A 20,326-nucleotide genomic window follows, 5' to 3' on the forward strand; every position below is an offset into this window, starting at 1 on the left:
GTGGTGCGGTGTGGCCTGTCTTCCAGGTGGTGCGTTTGCCTTGCAAATTGTTGTTTTTAAAAATCCTTTTAAAAACCCAGGAATCATGGCTTTCATCTATTCCAGAGGTGGGGAATGATGCCCTTTTTATGACTTGTGGACTTCCAACTGCCAGAATTCCTGAGCCACCCACCTCTGATCTACTCCCTCAGGGCGCTGAGCCAAATCAGAGTTCTTTGTTATTTGTGGGTTCTGCATTTGAAAACATGCGTAAACCCAGAATTAATACTCACAGTTATTCACGGGCAAAAGGGGAGCAGTGAAAATTTTTGCGCACAAAAGGGCACATCAAATGACCCTAGTCAGTTGCCGTCTGATTTCTGATCGCATGACCATGAGGATGCCACAACGGGCATAAGGGTGAAGAACAGTTTTTTTCAGTGTCGTTGTAACTTCGTTCACTAAATGAACGGTTGTAAGTCGAGGACTACCCGTAAACAAAGATTAAGCTTTTGAAGTTTTATTTATCTCAAACTTTTCTAATTGGTTAACATAAACATCAAAAGTTTGAAATAAAGCTTAATCTTTATCGCTAAATGAATGGTAGTACGTTGAGTACTATCTGTATATTTATAAGCTGCTCAGAGTCTCCCTAAACAGCGAGATGGGCAGTATATACATTATATATATATATATATATATATATATATATATATATATATATATATATATATATATATATATATATATATATATATATATATATATATATATATATATATATATATATATATACATACACACACACACACACACACACATACATACATACATACATATTTGTTTTTTGAGGTTTTCGCGGGTGTTTATATGTACGTCTTTGGTTGTTCGGGTTTTTCCCCGCGTAGAATTGGAAGTATATTCACGACGTTTCGATGAAGTCTCATTCATCATCTTCAGGTTGGTGCTTCCGGCTTGGTGCTTCCAGGACCAATGTGAGGTCTCGGACGGATTTGCACTAACTGGAGCAAATCCCCACTGGCAGTTAAAAAAAGGAACCATCCGAGATCTCACATTGCTCCTGGAAGCACCAAGCCGGAAGCACCAACCTGAAGATGATGAATGAGACTTCATCGAAACGTCGTGAATATACTTCCAATTCTACGCGGGGGAAAACCCGAACAACCAAAGACGTACATACATATATATGTATTGTGTCACAACCCCTGGTATGCCCAAATATGGGAGGGAACACACTGCTTCCCTTTTCTGTCTTTCGGCTCACTCCAGAAGACCATCCAGGCAGAAAACCATATTTTTTATGTTGCCTTTGTTACATTTGTGTTGCATTTGCGCTGATAAATGAATAAAGGGAGACTAGTATAGATCTATTTCAAGCTATTTAGCTCTCATCAGCTAGCCACACCCTTACCCAGGTTCAAATCCCAGTAAGGGTATGGCTAGCTGATGAGAGCTAAATAGCTTGAAATAGATCTATACTAATCTCCCTTTACTTATTTATCAGCACAAATACAACACACACACACACACACATAAATGGCTGTGTGTGTATGTGTGTATCTTCCAGCATAACTCTGGAATGCCTCAAGCAATTTGAACCAAACTTATTTATTTATTTATTTATTTTCTTAGCGCTTATAGACCGCCCCCTCTCCCGAAAGGGACTCGGGGCGGTGTACAGTCCATATCAGAAATACATCATGAATAACTATAAAATTTAGGCAATTAAAATTATTAAGTAGATAGATAAATAAATAAATAAATAAGAGGAGGATAAAAAGATTTACAGAACTGTACTGCTAAGTAAATAATTTAAAATTTGAAAATTTAAAACCCCAACAAATATCCTATAAAATTAAAATTAAAAGAACAATCCCCCTAAAAAACCAGTAAGAAATATGTTTGCCAGGAGGTAGACGTTATAATTATGCCAGGCCAGCCAGTCGGAACAGGTGTGTCTTCAATTTCTGTCGGAAGGAGCGGAAGTCGGTGGTGGTTCTAATGTTGGGGGGGAGGTCATTCCAGAGGGTTGGGCCCATCACAGAGAAGGCCCTACTTCTTGGTGTCGCCCGTTGGCATTGCCTAGTGGACGGCACCAGGAGAAGCCCCTCCCTGTGAGAGCGAATTGGCCGCAGGGATGTGTGTGGGAGGATGCGATCCCGCAGGTAGCTAGGTCCTGTGCCATGGAGCGCTTTAAAGATGGTGGTCAAAACCTTGAAACGCACCCGAAAAACCACAGGCAGCCAGTGCAGCTCGCGCAGGAGCGGTGTTACGTGGGAGTACCTGGTACTCCCCATGACTGCCCGCGCGGCTGCGTTCTGGACTAGCTGCAGTCTTCGGGCGCGTCCCAAGGGAAGCCCCATGTAGAGAGCTTGGTACACAGATTACTTACCCTCTGGAAACAAATACTGGGGGGTGGGGGTGGGGTAAGATACCTCTAACACCCCTCGGTGTGTGTGTTCTGTTAAGAGCCTGTTGTTCCTTAAAACGGCTTCTACCGTACTGCCTTAAAATGGATTCTACTGTACAGCGCTGTGGAGTTGCCATGGTAATGGCTTCACAGTACTCCACAAGGCGGCTCTCTCTGGTAAAGGGGAAAATTAGAAATTGCGGCGACGTTCATGGAAGGAGGGTAGGGATAAATAAATACCCAGGCAGTGCCGGGTGATCAGCTGGGAGTAAATAATGCACGACTGAATGAAAGGGAGTCCTGGGGAGGTGAGTTAGCCCGCTGGAGAAATGTCTCTTGAGAAAAAGAAAATAATTTTGCAACTGGTCTCTTCCACCTGGCTCTCCCCTTTCTCATCAGCCTCGCCTGGAGCTAATCCAGGGGTGGATGGAACTCTTCCTTCCCAACTCTGCAATGGGGAGACTTGCCAAAACAAGCAGGCTTGGAAGGAAGGGAGCAGAGAAGCACAGGGAGAGCATCGGGGTGGGTGGCTAATTGGGTGGAGCGATCTGGGAAACCTACACACACACACACACACACACACACACACACAGTCTATTTACAGGGGATGGGACTGAAAAATGTTAGCAACCGGTTCTCTGCCTGCTTGCTGGGTGGGCGTGGCCATCCAACTGGTACCCCTTCAACAATGAATGGTAGTTCGTTCTCCATCCCTGGCTAACCTGTTTTCCTTTGTGTTTTGCAGTGTTGCTGCGAACTCTGCCCACTGCCAGCAATTCGATCCTGACAGGCTCGAGGTTGACTCAGTCTTCCATTCTTCCAAGGTCACTAAAACGAGGACCCGGATTGTTGGGGGGGCAAGATGCTGAAAACTGCTTAGAGAGGACTATGAAAACGCTATGAAAGCGGTATAAAGGTAGTCCTCGACTTACGACCATAACTGACCCCAAAATTAATGTTGCTAAGCAAGACATTTGTTAAGTGAGTTTTGCCCCATTTTACGACTTTTCTTGCCACACTTATTAAGTGAATCATTGCCGTCGTTAATAACCCGGTTGTTAAGTGACTCTTCCTCCTTGATTTTGCTTGTCAGAAGTTCGCAAAAGAGGATCACATGACTCCGGGACACTGCCACCGTCATAAATGCGAGTCAGTTGCCAAGCGTCTGAATTTTGATCGTGTGACCATACGGCATGCTGTACTTACGGTCATAAGGATGAAAAAATGGTCCTACGTCACGTTTTTCAGTGCCGTCGTAACTTTGAACGGTCACTAAAGGAACTGTTGTAAGGCGAGGACGACCTGTGTAAGTCTAAGTGCTATTTTCCACCACTTTCCTGGATTTGAGGCTGCCTGGAGACTGGCCTGTGTCGGCCTCCCCACTCGGCTGGCTGCCCATCTGCCGGCGGCAGTGGAGGCCGAGAACAATGGAGGTGGCAGGACATCCTGGGGGGGGGACGGGACGGGACGGGATAAGGAGGCATTGATCAGGAAAACACTTGTTGTTGCCTGGGGTGAATTCCTAGCAGGAAGAGCCGGTCAGCACAGGGAGTGGAAGAATGCATCCCTTTATGTCCTGACGGTCTGCATTTACAAGGAACTTGCTTTGTTTTCTCGTTCCTGTCCAAACACCATCCGCCTCCCCTCCCCTCCCCTCGTCCGGCAGCTGGAAACACACATAAAGCTGCCTTATTTATGCTCACCGAGTGATAAGGCGAGTGGAGTCCGGTTAGGGCAATTATGTGAGCCTATCTAGTCTGGTCTCTAAACCGGGATTCATTCTGGTTTATAAACCAGAAGAAAAAGAAGGAAGGAAGGAAGGAGGGGGGAAGAAGAAAAGAGAATGAGAGAGAAAGAAGGAAGGAGAGAAAAAGAAAGAAAGAAAGAAAGAAAGAAAGAAAGAAAGAAAGAAAGAGGAAGGAGAGAAAGAAAAAGAAAGGCAGGAAGGAAGGAAGGAGGGAAAGGAAAGAATCTGGATGAATTCCTAAATTGGAGGACCAAGTTGGCAGACAGATCTATCTGTCAGCCTTCTCCAGGGCTTACATTTCCATGGGTTGGGGCCTCTAAGCAGCCACGCCCGGGAGTTGGCCTTGCACATCTTGTAATTTGCCAAGCTTGGCAGGAGCCAACTTTGGTGACTCCCCAAGGATGCTGGGCCTGTCAAAGCAAGCCATTCCCAGAATGCACGCAGGACGGGCTACCTCCAGCTTCACGGGTCACCTGCGCCACTGCAAAAATAGGCACAGCTTCCTTTACCCGCACGGACACCTGGCAATGGTTCCTGAATTGTGTGCTGAATCTGCAGCCTTTTTTGGGTGTGTGTGTGTGTGTGAGTGGAAGTTAATGGTGAAGGTATATGGAAAAACCTCCATAGTTTTGCTCAGTTTCACTGCTGTGTAATCCCATACGTGCCTTTGCCTCCGTTCCAGCTATTTCAGGACGGCCTGTTTGCTCTGCCTTCTCCAAACAGTTGATGCTTGGAAAGGCTCCCGGAGAAACCAAGTTGGCTGGATGTCACACTCACAACTCATCCCAAGGGCATCAGGCCGAAAAAGACCGGTGTGTCCTGCTCTCTCCAACGGCCCTGACTTTCATGGATATCTTCCCAAGGCCTGGATACTTTGCACAGCTATTGGCAGAGCAAATGTCCGCAGACGTAACAAGGGCTTGGAAGAAATGAGAAAGAATTCTCATCCAAATGGGGAAATAACCAGAATTGCGGAAATCTAGACCAGCGTTTTTCAAACTTGTCCATTTTAAGATGTTTTTGCTGGCTGGGGAATTCTGGGACTAGAAGTCCACACGTCTCCAAGTTTGGAAAACATGGGACAACTCTTTAGGTGGCAGTAAAGGGGTGCAGAACAAAAACCTAACTCTTTCCTGCCCTCCAGTGGTCGATCTGATTTCTGCATCCCACCCATGGAAGCTCATTGGAGGCCTCTTTAAATTAAGGGTCTTGAGATGGAGGCTTTCGGAGGAAGCAGGAAATTGTTGCAGAGCTAAATTTGCAGGCGGGAGCTGGGGAAAGATTTTTAATTGTGGGTGCCCGGGTTGGAGGTTGCGGTCATCCCTTGTGCCCACACAAAGAGGTGGGCGAGGAAGGCCCTACAGGAAGGAGGAGGGCTGCTGGCAGAACCAGCGAGAGGCAGGCAGGCAGGCAGTACATCCCATGATTAAATGGGGCAGGAGAGCAAGGCTGCAGCTGATGACGGGCCTTCTTTTACTCCAGCTGGGACAGCTTCGCCTCAGCCAGTTCCTCCTGGGTGGCAACTCTCAGCCTTTTATTCCGAGCCCTGCAGCAGTGGGCACACCCTGTTATTATCGAGAACTGCCTGGGAAGGGAGAAGGCAGAGCAAAAGATGCGGGAGCGGGATGTGGGGGGAGGGGTGGGGAAGAAAAAAAGGAGGAATTGGGCAGGGATGGGAAAGTCGCCCATGGGTAGGAAGGGAAGGAGGTGGCTGCAGGGCGGCCCACCCAACCCTGCGGGAGGAACCTCTTTTAGGTACCAAAAGGTGCCCCAGCTGGTGTGGTTTGCAACAGGGCCAAGTTCAGTGCACTTGGCAGGAAAATCTTTGAAATAGGAAGAAACTGCCGGATTTCAAGGTGAGTCAGGGCTGCTAGAAGCGGCAATCCAGCACCAGCTTTTTAAAATCTCCAAAACGCCTATCCCGGATCTGATAAAAGAGAATGACAGCGGTGCCCACGTGCAAAGTGCAATGAGTTGCCATGCCTTGAGGGGCAAGGCAGCCTTGCTTTGACTCAGGATGGCTTTATTCGGTCTCTCTCTCTCTCTCTTTTTTGTGGTTTAAAGGCAGCTTCCTTTGCCAAAGGCTTCTGCAAAAGAACAACAAAAAAAAAAAAGCCTTCGAAAAGGACACAGACTGTGCTCATTTTGTTTGGATTTCCCCCCTCCCCCCTTTGTTGTTCCATGTGCAAAAAGTCTCAAGCCATTTCTTGGGTCAAGGACGTGCAAGGAAGATTCTCGTCTCTAAAGGTTTTAAGAAGAGGATAGAGAGCCATCCGTCTTCTCCTGGGTGATTTAACCGGTTTCCTTGTACTTTGCAGAGTTGGATGAGAGAAGTGTTTCCCAAACTCAGCAATTTTAAGATGGGCGGACTTCAACTCCCAGAATTCCCCAGCCAGCTTGAATTGACAGAACTTGAAAAAAAAAGGGACCAATTCAACAAAATGTAGTTTAACGTGGAGAAAAGCAAGGTTTTACAGTTAAGGCAGGAAAAAACAAAAGTTACTAGTGCAGATTAGGTGAAACCTGGCTCAATAGCAGTAATTGGACAGGCACCTTGGAGTTCGTCACTTAATACAATACAATACAATACAATACAATACAATACAATACAATAGTAGAGTTGGAAGGGACCTTGGAGGTCTTCTAGTCCAACCCCCTGCCTAGGCAGGAAACCCTACACCGTTTCAGACAAATAGCTATCCAACATCTTCTTAAAGACTTCCAGTGTTGGGGCATTCACAACTTCTGGAGGCAACTTCTGTTCCCCTGATTAATTGTTCTAACTGTCAGGAAATTTCTCCTCAGTTCTAAGTTGCTTCTCTCCTTGATTAGTTTCCACCCATTGCTTCTTGTTCTACCCTCAGGTGCCTTGGAGAATAGTTTGACTCCCTCTTCTTTGGGGCAACCCCTGAGATATTGGAACAATGCTATCATGTCTCCCCTAGTCCTTCTTTCTCTTAAGCTAAACATACCCAGTTCCTGCAACTGTTCTTCATATGTTTTAGTCTCCAGTCCCCTAATCCTCTTTGTTGCTCTTCTCTGCACTCTTTCTAGAGTCTCCACATCTTTTCTACATCGTGGCGACCAGAACTGAATGCAGTATTCCAAATGTGGCCTTACCAAGGCATTATAAAATGGTATAATTGTCTTAACTATGAGCCAGAAGTGTGTGGCAGCAGCCAAAAAGGCTAATAATACAATCCTTGGTTGTATAAACAGAGGCATAGAATCAAAATCACACACAGTATTAATACTGCTTTATAAAGCCTTAGTAAGGCCACACCTGGAATATTGCATCCAATTTTGCTTGCATTAGAAAAAAAGATGTTGAGATTTTGGGGAAAGTGCAGAGAAGAGCAACTAGGATGATTAAAGGCCTGGAGACTAAAACATATGAAGAACGGTTGCAGGATTTGGGTATGGCCAGACTAGAGAAAAGAAGGACCAGGGGGGGACATGATAGCAGCGTTCCAATATTTGAGGGGCTGCTTATTCAAGTTATCTTCTGAAGGCAGGAGCAGCGGCAATGGATGGAAACTTATCAAGGAAAGAAGCAACCTGGAATTAAGGAAAAGACTTCCTAACAGTGAGGACAATTAACCAGTGCAACGGCTTGTTTACAATACAATACAATACAATAGTAGAGTTGGAAGGGACCTTGGAGGTCTTCTAGTCCAACCCCCTGCCTAGGCAGGAAACCCTATACCGTTTCAGACAAATGGCTATCCAACATCTTCTTAAAGACTTCCAGTGTTTGCAGAAGTTGGGTGCTCCCTCACTGGAGGTTTTCAAGAAGAGACAGGACAGTCACTTGTCTGAAATGGTATGGGGTCTCCTGCTTGAACAGAGGGGTTGGACTAGATCTCCAAGGTCCCTTCCAACTCTAATTCAAGTCTGGGATTTGAAGTCCACACATCTTAAAATTGCCAAGTTTGAAAAATATTGTGCTAAGGTCAGTGTTCTCAATCTTGGCAACTTTTAAGATTTCTGGACGTGGCTGGCTGGGGAATCCTGGGACGTGAAGTCCAGACATCTTAAAAGTTGCCAAGGTTGAGAAACATTGAATCACATGACCATTGGTTTTGATTCTATGCAAAAAGCGATTTGCGGTAAAAAAGAAAAAGAAAAAAAAGACACCGTCTGCAAATGAATGAAAGCAACTGTGTGCAAAATGGAATAAATATATGACCGATTACCCCTTATCACCATTTCCAGGCCCAAAGCAAAAATGTTTCCATGCCTGCACAAAACATCCCTCAATGTTATTACATTCATATATTAAATAGGGTTTCATACATTTGATGAATCAGAATGGCATGCATAATTCCCGCCCCCCTTCTCCTCTCATTTATCCTTTTAACATCTTGTGATGTCAGCAAGGGGAAGAGATGGAAACAATCCAGGCCCAAATTCACCCAGGAATAAGTTTGCACAACTTATTTGCACAACACAAAAGTTGTTTATTAAGTTCACCCATTTTCTAATCTAGCATCAATTGAAACAGGCAGGGTTCCATTTTGCAGGTTTTTTTTTAAATTTATTTATTTTATTTAGTTTGTCAAACATGTAAAAGACAGTAGGTATAAAGTATAAATCAGGGGTGAAATTCAGCAACTTCTGACAGGTTCTGGAGAAACGTAGCAGAAATTTTGAGTAGTTTGGAGAACTGGCAAATACCACCTCTGACTGGCCCCAGAGTGGGGAGGGAATGGGGATTTTGCAGTATCCTTCCCCTGCCAAGCAAGCAACGCCCACAGAACTGGTAGTAAAAAAAATTGAATTTCACCACTGGTATAAATAGAGGCAGTAGGAGAGGAACGGTAGGCGCACTGGTGCGCTTATGCACGCCCCTTACAGACCTCTTAGGAATGGGGTGAGGTCAACAGTAGACAGTCTTAGGTTAACGTTATGGGGGTTTGGGGATTATTATTACCATAGAAAACCAGAATCAAAGTATTATAAGGTTGGAAGGGACTTTGGAGGTCCTCTAGTCCAACCCCCTGCCTGATACTTCCTTGGACAAAGGATTGTACAATCTTTTCTTTAAAACCTCCAGCGATGGAGCACCAGCTGTTCCATTGGGTTGTGTGATTGCAGCTATGATGGTTTCTGGCAAAAGCTTCCTGGGAATATAACAATAAGGAGAAGACATGAATTCATCTTTTTAATGTCTAGAGATAGTCCATCAGACCATAGCATACAGGTAGTCCTCGACTTACAACCATTCGCTTAGCGGCCATTCGAAGTTACGAAAGCATTGAAAAAAGTGATCGTTTTTCTGTTGTAGCGTCCCCATTGGTGGTCAAAATTGAGATACTTAGCAACTGGTTCATATTTATGACGGTTGCTGTGTCCTCGGGTCACGTGATTCCCCCTTTTGCGACTATTCTGACAAGCAACGTCAGTAGGGAAACCATGTTACCTAGCTTAACTGCAGTGTTTCACTTAGCAACCGTGGCAAGGAAGTTTGTAAAACGAGGCAAAACTCCACGGTCTCGCTTAGCAACAGAAATCTGGAGGTCAGTGTGGTCACAAGCCCAGGACTACCTGTATGTGGATTCCCATGAATCATAAGCAAACTTGGCTCAAACCTGGTTTGTACACCCCAATTCATGGTTAGTTAAATTGAGAGTTATCCTTGCCAGCCAATTCAGTCAAGCAGAAAAATTACCAAAGGGAACTTACTCCACTAAAGACTCACCCATATTTTGTATTGTAGGAAGTTCAAACCCACCCCTCTCCTAGAAAAATGAAATATCCTGGGAAATATGGAAAAGGAAGAATATTAAATTTCCCTAGATCAGAAATGGGGAAACATGATTTTAGACAGGAAGCAGACTCACTCTTAATAGCCCCCCCCCAACACCTTTGTCAACGGGCCATTAAAAAGCCTGGGGCAGTCTGTTCTACATAACAAAGATCTCCCCCCCTTCAGCTCCAGGGTGATGGGATTAAGGCATGATAGTATATTCGCCCTTTACCCATCTCACCACAGGGCACTCGGTCAGGGCATCTCGGTCTCTTTTTTCTTCTTCACCCAACATCTGGAAACACGTGATCCCCCCTTTCTGTTCAGGAGCTGAAGCCGTGTGGTCCTGTCCACCATTAAAACCATATTTCCAAGCAGCCTCCATTTTTCCCAGTGTCTTTTTCCCCACTTGGAACTGAACCCAGGACGACATTTCTTCCAACAGGACGCACCAATAGAACCAGCCCAAACCAGTCCTCAGGGCTGGCGAGGACCACCCTTGCCACATCCCTATAGATCTCAATCCCTGTGCTCCAGCTGTGCTCCAGCTGCAAGCTTTCACAGTAGGTGGCAGGGAGGGAAGGAGGCCTTGCAAGGAAGGAATGCTTCTCCAGAATGATATCCAAGGGGAAGAAGGGAGCTGTGCTTGTACGCAGGGACTCCTGTCACACAATGGTCCCCTTTCAGGATCCCCCTCCCCACAGCAGGGAAGTGGAGGGAGGGGCAAGGTCAGGCTGGAGCTGCCCTTTCGGCCTTGCAATTTGCTATTTATATATTGGCAAAAGGCGGAGGAGGGGGCGCCCAAGAACGGGGAAACAAAAACCACACTGTCCCGTCATTCTCCCCCTCCCACATTTGTAAAATCCTCTTCCCTGGGCTTGCCTTCCTCCTCGTCCTCCTCACCCCCCCCACCCAGTGCTGGCTTTCACAGATCACCAGAGGGCAGAAAGTGTGCGGGGTGGGGGAGGCTTTCCTGTAAAAGGAAGAGTTGTGGCATCTTGCCCAGGAGGGAGCAGGGCCCGCCTGAACCCGTTGGCTTAGCTGGAGCAACCCGAAGGAAGCTGCCCGCCAGCTTGGGCTGGAAGACGCTGAGTGCCCCAGAAAACCTTGGGGAGGGAGGGGGTGGTGCGCACACCCGTGCATGCACACTGCTGCTTTGGGAGGGTGCATGTGTTGCAAACATGCTCCAGCTTGTCTAGGGAAGGAGAGCATCTGGCCTTGTTAGGAGAGAAGGGAGAATGGGAGCTGAATTTTAAACTGGAGAAATGATAGCTCAGATTCTGGCCCAGCGTATTTGTTCCCCTTCCTTCCTTCCATTCTTCTCTTCCTCTCCTTATTCCTTCCTTCCTTCCTCCCTCTCATTCCTTCCTTCTACCCCTCTCCTTCCTTCCTTCTCCCCCTCTCCATAATCCTTCCTTCTTCTCTCCCTTATTCCTTCCTTTCTCTTTCCTTCCTTCCTCTTATTCCTTCCTTCTCCCCCTCTTCATCCTTCCTTCCTTCATCCTTCCTCCCTTATTCCTTCCTTCTTCTCTTCCTCTCCTTATTCCTTCCTTCCTTTCCTTCCACTCTCCTTATTCCTTCCCTTCCTTCTTCTTTCCCTCTTTATTCCTTCCTTCCTTCCATTCTTCTCCCTCTCCTTATCCCTTCCTTCCTTTCACTCTCCCCTTTCTACCTTCCTTCTCCTCTTTATTCCTTCCATTCTTCTCTCCCTCTCCTTATCCCTTCCACCTTCCCTTCTCTTCCTTCCTCTCCCTCCTCTCTCTGTATTGTCTTACACACGCACGCACGCACGCACACGAATGCATCCCTGCCCCCAACGTGTTTTGAGAGGGGGCTTTATCTCCTGCAGCACAACGCCTCCTCCCATCCCAGACGCGTTTAAGCCTGTTTTTGCGCACCGGGCTTGTATGTTATTGTGCACACTCTCCACTCCAGAGCCACGAAGCCTGGTCGTGCCCTCCTCCGTTCCCGTCTTCTGTCTTTAGGTGTGTCCACCACCGCCTCTAATGTACACTTAAGGGAGCGAGCCAGGCGAGTAGCCGCAGGCGCCCAGGCCCGCGTTCACACGCAATTGGGTCAAGGCGCCCTCGCCTGCCTCCCTCTTTTGTGCGCGTCCACGTGGAGACACACACACACAAACACCCCTCCCCAATTCCTCCTTCGCCCCCGCTCTCGCTGGCACTGCAACATCACCAAAGTAGACTTGGTCTCAAACCAAAAAATCAATGAAGGCCTTCCCGGGCTTCCTTCCCTGCCGTTTCCTCGCTGGGTTACCCCCTCCCCCTTTTTCTTTTCACGCCCCCCCCCGTTTCCTCACAGAGGCAGCTGTGCACCCACGCGCTCCCCTCCCCCCCATCTGCACCCGCTGCCGTTTCCACGGCCCCCTCGCTTCAAAGGCGCGCGCGCGCCACCCCGTGCCCTGCGTGGGCGCGCCAAATCGCTTCCATTCACGCGAGTGGGGGGGGGGAGAGGGAGGAGGGATGAGAACAGAGAGGAAGAGAGAGAAGTAGGGAGAGAAAGAGAGAAGACCAGAGGGAGGGGGAGAGAGGGAGGGAGACGGGGAGAGAGGCATAGGGAAGGAGGGAGAGCGAGGAGGAGGGAGGGAGGGAGAAAGGTTAGGGTTAGAAGGATAGAGAGGGAAGTGGGGAAGAGAGAGGGAGAGAAGGAGGGGGAGAGAGGGAGAAGAAGGGAGGGAGAGTAGGACGGAGGAAGAGAAGACAGGAAAAAAGTAGGGGGAGAGAAGGAAGGACAGAGAAGAAGAGAGAAAGAGGGAGGGAGAGAGAGGACAGGAGAGAGAGAGGAGGACAGAGGAAGAGAGAAAGGGAGGGAGGGAGAGAAAGAAGGACAGGAAGAGAGAGAGAGAGAAGGACAGAGGAAGAGAAAGAGGGAGAGAGGAGGAGAGGAAGAGAGAAAGAGGGAGGGAGGGAGGGAGGGAGAAGGACAGAGGAAGAGAAAGAGAGAGAGAGAAGGACAGAGGAAGAGAGAGAAAGGAGGAGGGAGAGGAAGAGAGCTCCTTTTCTTTCTTTCTCTCTCGTCCATCATCACCCCCGGCTGCCTCCCCCTCCTCTTTCCTCCCCCCCACCCCCGTCGGAGCGTCCAATGCAGGCGAACCCTCCGCGCTCGGCGCGCACCTGGGGCCTCCCTCCCCCTCCAGCTTCCCCCCCGCCCCCACGAATCTGGCAGCTGGCCAGTTGCCACGGCAACCGCCATCAGCTCGGGATGTATTTTCTTAACCAGGGCTCTGTGGGAACCTGGCCGGCGGCCAAAGCGCTCCGCCTCGGCTTGCGAGGCCGCCCTCCGTAGCTGGCTGTCAAGGCCGGCGCGGTGCAGAGAAAGCCGGGCTACGCTTTACCTCCTTCCCCCCACCACCACCCCCAACACCCCCCCTCCCGCGGCTTCCACGCGCACGCTCGCACACGCACCCCCGTGCCCGCCCTTGGCTGCCCGCAGGCCAGGAGGCACCCCGACGTCCTCGGTGCGGGGTGGGGGGAGCGACAGCGGCGTCTCCCTGCTTTATCTCGGCCCCATCCAGCCCCCGCCCCCTCCTCTCTAATAAGCGATCGGCACCGGGTGTGCGTCGTTTCCCACTCCCACGCAATTGTGCCAGCTGGGCACGGCCCGCCAACCGCTACCAACGCCACGCCAACCGGGCGCCGGGAGCCACACCCAAGCGCCCCAATTGCCAGGCCCGGCCCGGCGGATCCCACACAGCTTCGGCTTGGCTTGGCGCGCCCTGACCTCTGGAGGGTGACCCACGCGACCCTTGCCTGACGCTTCCCTCCCTCTTCCCACCGCCTGACCGTCGCTCTTCCGCCTTTCCTGCCCGGAGCTGCTGGGTTGGCTGCAGCCGTGTGGGAGGTGCCACAACAGCCCCGTGAGGTTGGCCAAACTGGGAAAGGAGACAGTCCCAAGGCCAAGTGCCCCTGCTGCCTCTAACGGAACAACATGGTTGGAAGGGACCTTGGAGGTCTTCTAGTCCAACCCCCTGCTCAGGCAGGAAACCCTATACCAGTGAGGATGAATGCATGCGCCCGAACTCCCAAAATGCTATGCACACGGGGGGGGGGCATGCCCTGTGCATGTGTGTGTGCCCCTTGCGTGCCTCCCACCCCCATGCATGTGTGTGCGGCCCCTGCACATGTGCGGCCCCTAAGCATGGACGCATGGCCCCATGCATGCCCCTCCCTATTCATGGCAGAGACCTGAAGACTAGCTGGCTGCAGGGAGGTGCGTGGGCAGTGGAGCTGAACTGGGGTGATGGCTCGGGTGCCCACAGAGAGGGCACTGCGTCCCACCTCTGGCATGCGTGTCCAGTCTCTTTTTAAAAACCTCCAGTGTTGGGGCATTCACAACTTCTGGAGGCCAGTTGTTCCACTGGTTAATCGTTCTCACTGTCAGGAAATTCCTCCTTAGTTCTAGGTTGTTTCTCTCCTGGATTGGTTTCCATCCATTGTTTCTTGCCTTGCTTTCTGGCGCTTTGGAGAATAGCTTGACCCCCTCCACTCTGCGACAGCCCCTCGAATATTGCAAGACTCCTATCGTTGTCACCCCTCGTACTTCTATTCATTAAACTAGGCGTAAACCCCAATCCCTGCAACTGTTCTTCATACGAGTTCACGTGAAGAATGATATGCCTCTCCCAATGTCCCAATGGGGCTCCATCTAGGTTAGGCCCCATAATTGAGTTGCAGCTCTGAACTCCACCTTGAGAATTGCGGATGATCCAAGAAAGCGTTCTCCGAGGTGCCAACAATCTGCCTCTTTTCCACCACCCCCGTCATATTTCTGGGCATCAAAGAGGTGATGTCCAACCCCTGACATTCAGGTACCTCCCTCTTCAAAAGAAGCAGCCTCAACCAGATTTTGGCCTGCTTCAAAAATAAAGGGCAGCTGTCAGCTGACGTGGGAAAATAGCTAGACTCTCTCGGTCATGGGAGGACAAATTCCCTGGGGAGCATTTGCATTTGGAGTCTTTATTTCTTGACTACGTGGAGAGGAGAAACTTGGGGTGCAATGCCAACCTTCAAGGAAAGCTACTTTTGATGGGGGGGGGGGAAGGGAGGGGGGTGATTTGAGGAGACAGAATAAGCCGGGAGTGCACAACTCTGCAAGTCAACAACGCAAGCTTGAATAAATCAAATCACTTGGGGGCAGTGCTGGAAGTATTAATTTTTCATTTCATCCCAACCAGCATCAAAGGAACTCAGGAAGGGGTCCACGGGTCCTTGAGTTTAGCTCCTCCCCAGCCTTGCAAAGATGCCTCAACAGAGAGATGAGTTCAAGCGAAAATCAGGACCGAATGCAAAATTGCTCCAGAAGTAAATTAATCCTTTAAAGGTAAAGGTTCCCCTCGCACATAGGTGCTAGTCGTTCCCGACTCTAGGGGGCGGTGCTCATCTCTGTTTCAAAGCAGAAGTGCCAGCACTGTCCGAAGACGTCTCTGTGGTCATGTGGCCGGCGTGACTAAATGCCGACGGCGCATGGAACGCTGTTACCTTCCCACCAAAGGTGGTCCCTATTTTTCTACTTGCACATTTTACGTGCTTTCGAACTGCTAGGTTGGCAGAAGCTGGGACAAGTAACGGGAGCTCACTCCGTTACGCGGCTCTAGGGATTCGAACCGCCAAACTGCTGACCTTTCTGATTGACAAGCTCAGCGTCTTAGCCCCTGAGCCACCGCGTCCCTGTTAAAATTCATTAATTCATTAAACACAAGAAGAAGGAGATACGCAGAAAGGGGAACCACTCCTCTGGAATAAAAAGAGACGATATTGATAATGTCGTAAAAAAAATGATGCACTAATCTAAAATCCTGAAATGAGACGGGAGGAAGAGTTAAAATAAGGAAATACCGCTGTGCCTTGAGCCATCCATAGGGTTTCCTCTCGGAATGGACACGAGGGTGCACACACACAAACACAAAGATACACAATTGTGTTTCAAGCCCCAGCACCATCTACTGGCTGCTTGCAGGAAAATAAACACACAATCTCAGCTGATCTGCTTTTTAAGAGGGACAAAGGTCCAGTGGTAATAATGGAGGCGGAGGGGTCATTTCCCCATGGGAATCAGGCTGGGCATGATGTAGAGTTGTAGTAACCATATATCTGGACGCTGCCCGACGAAGCCGGATGTGGAAGATGACCTTGTAATCATGGTTGTTGTTTTTTTCCCCTCCCCTCCTCAACCCATGAATGGAAATTCTTGTTTTCCACCACCAGGTTCACTGCACAGCCTGTTCTACTTTCTGAGTAGTGTGTGCGTGTGTGAGTGTCTCTGGCCCAGCACCCAGGGCAGCTGACCTAAGGTTATCTCTGGGGAGGCTATTCAGGCGTAGTGACTGGGTCATGAGCACGAGGCTTGGCCGCTATCTTTCCGTCTCTGGAAGGGCAGAAAGGAACAAACAAAAGAGCTGCCTTACTGGAACAATTAACAGCGTAAAACGGTTACTTGTTAAAAAAAACGATCCCGCAGTGAGGAAGGAGAAGGGAGAAAAAAAAAAAAACAACCACCACGTTCCGCTCAAAGTTAATGGAGCAGCCCTTGTTTGCCCAGCTCCGTATCTCACTTTACTTCTCGACGCTTAACATTGTCTCCAAACAACAACGCGATTTGCAAAAGTGGAATTTCAAGCCTGCTTCCTGGTGCCAGAATTCAAGAGGAATTAATTCTCCCTTTGGCCCAACAGCCCACAGGCAGCACTTGCTACGGGTTTTCCATTAGGCTCCAGAGAAGAATAACGTGACAAACTATAGCTCCTAAGCATCCTGGTCAACACAACGAGCGAGATTAGTGACAAAACGACTCTACCACAGCCGAAAAATGCAAAGATGCCAGGCCAAAGTGGTGCCCCTAATCCGGACAAAAATCTGCAAGGTTAGCTTGATTCTCGTATTAAAGATAGGCGAGGAACCCCCCCCCCCCCAAAGTGTGCAAGATAAGTCGCTTTGCCTCGACTCCTTATCATTTCCCCAAATGTGATTCTGTGCCCTTATATGGTCAAGCGTCCATTTGAAGCAGGAAGGCAGGCGGCCGGCTGAGTCCGCACTGTTGTTGTTTTTATGTGGCGGTGTAGTTCTCTGTCTTGGAAAGCGGACACCTAAGTAACATCTTCTCCGATCTGTTGTTCTGCTTGCGAGATGTGTCACACCCTTTCTAGAGATGTCGCAACTCTGGACGGTAACCGGTTCTCGCACCGCTTTCCCCATCCTGCTGCTGGGCCCAGTTTCCCCAATAGCTGTGGGATCTGAATCCCAGTCCATCAACAGAGCTGCTCTGGATCCGTGATGGCGAACCGGAAGTGGCACACAAGTGTCATCTCTCCGGGCACACAGAGCCGTTGCCCATTGCTCTTCTGGGTTCCGTCACGCTGGCCAGCTGGTCTTCACACAGGGGAGCAGCGGAAACCAAAAGAGCAGCCGCCCAGTGCGCCCGCGTGAACCGGGCAGCTGCTATTCCAGTTTCCGTGCATGCATACGCACCGGCCACCTTCTGGTTTCTGGCGCGCATGTGCATGCAAAGACCTAGCCCATGCGCATGCACTTGCCAGAAACCGGAAGATCGTCGTCCCGGTGTGTGCATACATACCGGGCAACTGCTCTTCCGGTTTCTGGCGCATAAACTCCCATTTCAGCAGTGCCGAAAAGGTTTGCCAACACTCCTCTAGATCAGCGGTCACCAACTGGTGGTCGGCGGACCCCTGATCCGCGAGAACATTTTGGTGGTCCACAGAAAAACTATTTGCATTTTTTAATATTGCACTAAATACTATTTATCTTTTTAAAAAAAATCATCTTAGGGGTCTGTGGGATTTAAAAATTATGAGCTCAGTGGTCCCTGAGGTCTGAAAGTTTGGCAACCCCTGCTCTGGATCAGGGGTGTCCAGACTTAGTTACTTTTTAAGATTTGTGGACTTCAACTCCCAGAATTCCCCAGCCAACATTAAGTCCACACGCCTTTAAAGTTGTCAAGGTTGGTCGCTCCTGCTCTAGATTTACTGCATCATCATGGATCTACCAAGATTGCCCCCACCCCTCCCACCCGGTCCCGAGAGTTCACCCAAGTCCGTATGAATCACCATCCCGAGTGCCAGAGGGCTGGTGGGTGGAAGATGCTTTGATTCCCAGTACATGAAGCACCGCTTGTGCTTGGGGGGGTGGGGGCTGACTTCTCCCTCCATTGTTGTCCTCCCCGCTGTGTTCGTCTACTCCGTTCCACAGAGGGTCAGGGAGAGGCCTCAATCTGGAGAAAGACAGTCTCAATCTGGATAGGACCTCCGGAGAACACGAGGGGCTCTTTTTCATTATATCCCTGGATTCTGCATTGGGGCTTTTGACAGGCGTGGGAGTGGGGGGGGGTAGCCTGTTCTGGGACAGGAACAAATATATCGTGCCCTTTTCTCACAAGCCCTCATGCTCAGCTGGCAGAGTCACGTTTCCCTTATCTGAACTCGGAAGGAAGAGGTTCAGCTCTCTCCCGAAGGGAAGGAAAAAAAATCTCCGCTCAAGGAACTTCCTCTGACGCAACTACACAAACAACACAGGTGGTCCTTGACTTAACCAAAATTGGGACGAGAATTTATGTTGCCCAGCAAGGTAATCCATAGGTATGTATATGTATGTATGTATGTATTGTGTCACAACCTCTGGTATGCCCAAATATGGGAGGGAGCATACTGCTTCCCTTTTTCTGTCTTTCGGCTCACCCTAGGAGCCATCCAGGCAGAAAGCCATTTTTTTATGTTGCCTTTGTTATATTTGTGTTGTGCTGATAAATAAATAAAGGGAGACTATATCTCCCTTTATTTATATCTGGGTATACCAGGGGTTGTTACACAAATACATACCTATTTCCCTGGCTCAGCTGATAAGGAGGAGAGCCTGTGGCTTAGTGGCTAAGACTTCTGCCTAATATGTAATACAGCCCAGGTTCAAATCCCAGTAAGGGTATGGCTAGCTGATGAGAGCTAAATAGCTTGAAATAGATCTATACTAGTCTATAGCAGAGTTGGAAGGGACCTTGGAGGTCTTCTAGTCCAACCCCCTGCCTACGCAGGAAACCCTATACCATTCCAGACAAATGGCTATCCAACATCTTCTTAAAGACTTCCAGTGTTGGGACATTCCCAACTTCTGGAGGCAACTTCTGTTCCACTGATTACTTGTTCTCACTGTCAGGAAGTTTCTCCTCAGTTCTAAGTTGATTCTCTCCTTGATTAGTTTCCACCCATAGCTTCTTGTTCTACTCTCAGGTGCCTTGGAAAATAGGTTGACTCCCTCTTCTTTGGGGCAACCCCTGAGATATTGGAACACTGCTGTCATGTCTCCCCTAGTCCTTCTTTCTCTTAAGCTAAACATACCCAGTTCCTGCAACCGTTCTTCATGTTTTATCCTCCAGTCCCCTAATCATCTTTGTTGCTCTTCTCTGCACATTTTCTAGAGTCTCCAGCACAGTATATGTTCCAGCATAACTCTGGAACACCTCAAGCAATTTCAACTGAACTTGGTACACAGATGACTTACCCTCTGGAAACAAATACTGTGGGGGTAAGACACCCTTAACATCCCTCGGTGTGTGTGTGTGTTCTTTTAAGAGCCTGTTGTGCCTTCAAACGGCTTCTACCGTACAGCCTAAAAACGGCTTCTACTGTATACAGCGCTGTGGAGTTCCCATGGTAACGGCTTCACAATACTCCACAAGCGTTGCTGGGTAAGGAATTCTGGCAGTTGAAGCCCACAAGTGGCCAAGGTTGGAGACCCCTGCTCCACACCAACCCTGGAGGAGTTGCCTGGCTGTTAAAAACTAACTTGCAAGGATGCCTCCATCCCCTTTCTCGTCTCTCCCTCTGCTTCTGTTCTGGCCACCGGCCGGAAAACTTGGCTCAAGCCAGGCCACTGGAAGGCCCTGCCTGCCTCAGACATTCCTGGGTGAAGGCAAACAAGGGCGAAGGAGGCGGCTGGACTCTTGGAAGGGAGGTTTGCTTTGGGACGGCTCCCGACGGCTCTTCCCTAGAAAGGAGGCGAGCGAAGGAGGCCTCCGAGACCTAACCTTATAAGGAGGAGGAGGAGGAGGAGGAGGAGGAGGAGGAGAGGGCGTTGGTGGGGTCTGGGGCAGGGGAAGGACTCCTGGCCAACGGCCCACATTCCTCACCTCATACCTCATTACCCAGAGAAAAGCCATCTTAAGAACAGCCTGGGTGTGGGACGATGTGTGTGTGTGTGAAACACATAAGAGAAAACTTGAAAACAAGCAGCAGGAGGAAGGCGGCCACCCCTAAATTGGGTGGACCAGGGCTTGGAGAGGCAGGAGGAGGTAGAGGTAGTCCTCGGCTTACAACAGTTCATTTACCGACCATTCGAAGTTTACAACGGCACTGAAAACAAGTGACTTCTGATCGCTTTTTCCCACTCAAACGACCGTT

General features: G+C 49.2%; 2 protein-coding genes across 2 annotated transcripts in view; one reads left to right on the top strand and one right to left on the bottom strand.

The window, feature by feature from the left end:
• The window catches only part of STK11 (serine/threonine kinase 11), a 608,695-nt gene that overhangs the window by 404,934 nt on the left and 183,435 nt on the right, over nt 1-20,326 (top strand). The gene's annotated exons all lie outside the window — the stretch shown is intronic.
• Nucleotides 8,662-20,326, bottom strand: part of ATP5F1D (ATP synthase F1 subunit delta) — a 28,477-nt gene continuing 16,812 nt past the window's right edge. The window contains exon 5 of the mRNA XM_081960451.1: nt 8,662-9,280. The gene's annotated coding sequence lies outside the window, so the exon portion shown is untranslated. The remainder of the gene's footprint in view (nt 9,281-20,326) is intronic.

The sequence above is a fragment of the Natrix helvetica genome (assembly GCF_964273705.1).
Source record: "Natrix helvetica genome assembly, chromosome: 1".
Classification (NCBI taxonomy): domain Eukaryota; kingdom Metazoa; phylum Chordata; class Lepidosauria; order Squamata; family Natricidae; genus Natrix; species Natrix helvetica.